Genomic DNA, 5127 nt, shown 5'->3' on the forward strand with positions numbered 1-5127 from the left:
TTTTAACCTGAAAGGGGAGATACAGGTGAGGTGTTAGGAGGAAGTTCTTCCCTGTGAGGGTGGTGAGGCCCTGGCACAGGCTGCCCCATCCCTGGAAATATCCCAGGCCAGGGCTTGGAGCAGCCTGGGATAGTGGAAGGTGTCCCTGCCCATGGCAGGGGTGGAATTAAATGAGCTTTGAGCTCTCTTCCACCCCAAACCATTCTGGAATTTTATGCATTGACTAGAGCCCCTCACTGGGGAGCTGGTGGAGGGAAATGTGATCAGAGTCTCGTTGTGTGTTGGCAGAAAGGCTCTGCAGGAGGGTGGGCACAGGCACGAGCTGTGGATTTGCCCCCGAAAGAGCAACACCCTGCATTTCTCTGCTCTAAGAGGAAAGCTCAGTGAAAGCTGCCCTCAGCCATTCTCTTCCAGCTGCCTCCAGGCTCATTCATGCTGTTCCCAGGGGGTTGTGCTCATCCTGGCCCATCCCTGGGGCCGTTCCCCGGCGCTCCAGGTGTGGAGCAGGGTGTTCAGCTTCCCCACAGCCCATCAGCCACCCTCCATCCAGCGCTGCAACCAACGACAGCTCGAGATGTGCTCTGGTTAAAATGCCTGTTCCAGGCAATCAAGCAGGTTTGATTGGCTGAACACTCCTCTTATAATTTAATTTAGTCAGGAATCGTTTGCAAGGTAATAAAGAGTGACTCTGCCTCCAAATACATTCATTTAATTCAATGAGAGATGGTTGCTGCGGCGGGCTCGCCTCAGCCAGCTCCCCTCACCCAGCTCCCCTCACCCCATCACGGTGACATCTCAAAGTGCTGCTCAGGGCCGTATATAAGAGTCACGATCCACACTGACAGCTTAATTGTCTCAAATGCTGACAAGGGTCACCCCAACCAGCCATCGGGAGTGGCACGGAGCCGGCTGGGGAGGCTGCGGAGAGGAGGATTTATGGCTGGCAAATAGTTTTGAATTCCTCTGGTTGCGCCTGCTAAATGATGAACCTGCCCCGAGGGGACTGGGGCTATTGATTGTAATTTGCAGTTAAGCCCTCGCATTCTGAGGAATCAGCATAATAAATACCCAGCGCATTACGGCTGGGACGTGCCTGCCTGCAGGAGAAGGAAGCAGAGGTTTTCCCGGCTTGGGTGCTGCAGCAGGATGCTTTCTCTGCCCCTGGCAGGTTCCATCACTGCAGGAAATGGTCCCCAGATTGGTGGGATGCAGGAGCCCAGTGCTGGAATGGGGAGAATGGAGTGTTGTGAAGGCAGGTGGAGTGTCCTGCTCATCCAGGGAGGAGAGGATGCTCTGGTATTTTTGGGATAATTGGTGTCTAGATCCCTGACAGAACCTCTGCAGCTGGTTGGTCCCAGCCATCTTTGGAGAGGGGTGTGAGGAGGTGCATTTGTTCCTCACTCCCATGTTCTGTGATTTCTTTGTAACTTCCAGTGGTTTAGGGGAACCAGAATGGGTCAGGGCCATTTTCCAGCTGTTCACATCTGAGGCTCATCTACATCCTGGGAGGGATGAGGGACAGTCCAGCTGTGCCACCAGGGTTGCAAGGGCCAGGGACCATGGGAGGAGTCCCTCCAGCCACTCCCTCCCTGCTGCTGCCCAGCTCTGTGAGGGAAGATCAGCTCCCAACCCTCTGCTCATGAGTGGAGATGAGAATAATAGCAGTCATCAAATATGCATCGGGTCCCTGGGCGCAGCAGCGATGGTCCTGCAGCTGCCAGGGAGGGATGGTCCCTGTGGGGAGCGGGGCTGGAGCACTGAGAGCTCTGAGCCTGCCCCACATAGGGCCACTGGCCACCCCAGGTGAGTGGCTGTGGGTGTCCCAGCTGGGTGGCACCTCCCTTGGGTTTGCAGGTACTGCTCTGCTGGAAAGGGACTTTGTGTGCAGTGGTGGTTTTTAAGCAAACATTGTTGTTCAGGTTCTCCCAGTCAAGGTGTGTGGTGTCCCCTCTCCTCTGCCTGTCCCTGCCTGTGCTTGCTGTCTTTATCCTCTCTTATCTCATCTTCTACCTTCCCACATTCCCACTGCCCTCCAGAGCAGAGCGGCCTCCCCGGAACACTCCCTCCTTCCCTGGAACCCTCTACCCCGTTTCCTACCGCCCCTTCCCCACATTCCTTTTACCTCGGGGTTGTTTTGCCCCAGGAAAGCTCCTGGGCTTGGCTTTGGGACTGAGGTGATGGCACAGTGCTGTGACCTGTTCCAGGGCTGCCAGCCAGCATATTCCTGGGTGCACGCCAGCATCGTGCCCAGCTGGTCTGTGCTTCCAGCATCTGCTCTGGCCTATCTCTTCCCATAACACCTCCCTCGTGGGGAGCAGGCAGCAGCTGGCAGGCAGGGATTGCCATGTATTGCTCATGTGCTGGGTCCCCATCCTCATTTTGAAGGCAGGAACTGGAGGGGGTGGAAATTAGCCAGGTGGGGGGCGTGATGGGTGCTTGGGGAAGCACGGAAAGACCCCACTGTGCCTCGGGGGCTTGCAGGGCTGTGCTGCTGTCACATTGCTGGAAGCGTCCAGCTTCTCCCTATGCTCCCAGCATCCCTGGAGCATCCCTGGAGCAGTGACTGGAGTGACAAGATCTGTGGCTGGGCTTCCTCACCTGCTCACAGGTGTTTGAATGTGGATGAGTTCTGTAATGATGCAGAACTGAAGACAGGGAAGGGGATGTGGTGAGAGGTGCTGCCACAACCAGGAGGTGCCTGGGCTGGCTCCGTGGTGCCGGAGCACGGAGCTCCCGGGGCACGGCAGCGCCGGGGCCGGCGTGGTGTGGTGTGGTGGCACGGAGCCCTGCTCCGGCTGTAACTGGAAACAGGCTGTAAGCGGAGCCGGGGCCGGCTGGTGACCGCAGACCTGCCTGGAGACGTGGAGCTGCTGCCTCTGGAGCTCTGCCCGCCGATGCCGGCACTCCGAAGGTACAGTCCTGCCGGGCTGGGGCGGGTGAACCCCCGAGGCCAAACCCTCCATCCCCTCCCTGCATCCGACCACAGGATGCATCCACCGCAGGCTGCGGCGGTGGGACCGGGGCTGCCCCGGGCCGTGTCCCTGGGGTGAGGCGGCTTTCCCTGCCTCAAACACGTGGCTGGAGACATTCAGGACAGACCTGACCAAAGGATGCTCTGGGTACCTTCTACTAGAGCCTTGATACCCATTGCCACCTCAGAGACCCCTCACTGCCAGGTTTTACACCCTGGGTCCCTCCTGAGCGCTGCTGCTGGATGCAGCCGTGCCCAGACACCCTGGAAGCAGCCACCAGGTGTGGTGCTCCTCTGACCCCCTGCATTTACCTCCACCCCACTGCACCTGGACACGAAAGCCTCTTGGCCAGCTCTGCTGTGCCAAAGGCAGAGGTGAACCCTGTAGCCAGGATGAAGAACGTGGGGAAGTGTTTTTGAGGTCTGGTATGGAAGGCAGCATCTGTGTGGGATGAAGCCCCCTCTCTCTCCCTTTATTCACTCCCTCCAAGAGCCCTTGTCATGGGCAGGGAGGCACAGCCATGGCAACAGCACGGGAGCTGTGCCAGCACCCAGGGCACCGAGAGCACTGAGGGGCCGCTGCCCTGCCCGGGGGGACAGAGGTAGGGACCGTGGAAGGCAGTGGGGTGGTGGCAAAGGCTGCTGCATGAGTGGTGGGATGCAGGGAGTGACCTGCACCAGCTTTTCACCAGCTGGGTACACCTTTGCTCTCTGCCAGCAGAGAGGGAAGGGCTGTGTCCGTTCCAAGGTGGTTCCCTGCCATGTCGTGGTGCCCAGGCTGTGTGTGCCCATGTCAGGAGGAGGGGTGGGGTGGTGGTGTGGGGCAGGCCCTGTCAGCCCCATATGGCTCAGTGGCCCTGGCAGACCTGTGCATGGACTGTGACAGGTAGGGCTCCTGCTGATCCCGTGTTTCTGATGCCTGTCAGGTGCCTCTCATCCCACTCTGTCCCTCTGCCCACCCTGCACTCCAGAGCTGCCTCCATCCGTGCAGATCAGGCTGCGTCTACCCCAGAAATTAATGCAGGGGAGAGGCAAAGCCATGGGATCACGGTGGATGCTCCTCTGCTGTAGATACAGCAGGGAGGGACAAGGTTTGGGGACAACACAGTGCCAGGAGGTGCCAGCCTTTGGGCTTTTCTGATCTTGTGGGAGATCAATGGGTTCAGTCCTGCAACTGCTGGTGGTTCTTTGGTTCTGCAGCTGCTGCACAGCTGGATGCTTCTGTCTCCCCAAACACATCCCCTGTAAGGGGGTGCAGCAGGTGCTGGCCCTTCCCACACCAGCCCCACTGCTGCCCGCAGGTGATCCATGTGGGACAGCGAGTTCCCACTGCTGCTGCTTAAACTTTGATGAGCTGCAGGAATCCAGGTCTGGCATTAACATTTGATGTGGTCACCCCATGCCTGGGCACGTGTGTGCACAAACACGCCGCTGGCACTGCCATGGGTCACACGTGTGGCACACACAACCCCTCTTGCCAGCTGTATGTGGGCACGTGTGGCACCCTGCACGAACCTGCCACCTGGCATGGCATGAGGAGTGTCCCTGCGGGCTCTGGGCTCCTCGGTGCTCCCCAGCACGACTGTGGATTTTGGTCTGCTGTTGGCTTCTTCCCTTGTGTCTCTCCTCTTGGGTGTGTTCCTACTGCTACCTTGGGCTCTGCAGAATCGACTCCTCTCTCTTGGTGCTGTCATTTGGATTCACGGATCTCTGGGCTTCATCCATCTCCGTTCCTGACTGGAGGAAGAGGCTGATTCTTCAGGGAGGGGCAGAGGAAGCCCCGAGGCGTGGCGAGGTGGCAGGGTCCCGTTTTGGGGTACCGGTGCTGCCCCCGCAGCGTCCCCCTGGGGGGATGTTCCCAGCAGCGAGGGCCCTTCCCTGCTCCTTCGGAAAAGTCTCGGGGCTGGCGTGGTGCATCCCTTACATAATTCATGCCTCCGCAAGCCTGGCGGTTGGGTTACAGCCGCATCGCAGCCACCGGCACCGCGCTGCCGACTCGCGGGGTGCGCGGGAGGCAGGAGCGGCTCCGCCGGGCTGCCCCGGGGCCGGTTCCACCGGCCCAGCGCCATGCCAAGCGGGCGGCCACCGGCGCCCGAGGGAACCGCGCACGGGCATGTGCCTCGCCAAAGCCGGGCTCAGGTAAACAGGCAGCCGGG

The sequence above is a fragment of the Parus major genome, chromosome 14, assembly GCF_001522545.3.
Source record: "Parus major isolate Abel chromosome 14, Parus_major1.1, whole genome shotgun sequence".
Classification (NCBI taxonomy): domain Eukaryota; kingdom Metazoa; phylum Chordata; class Aves; order Passeriformes; family Paridae; genus Parus; species Parus major.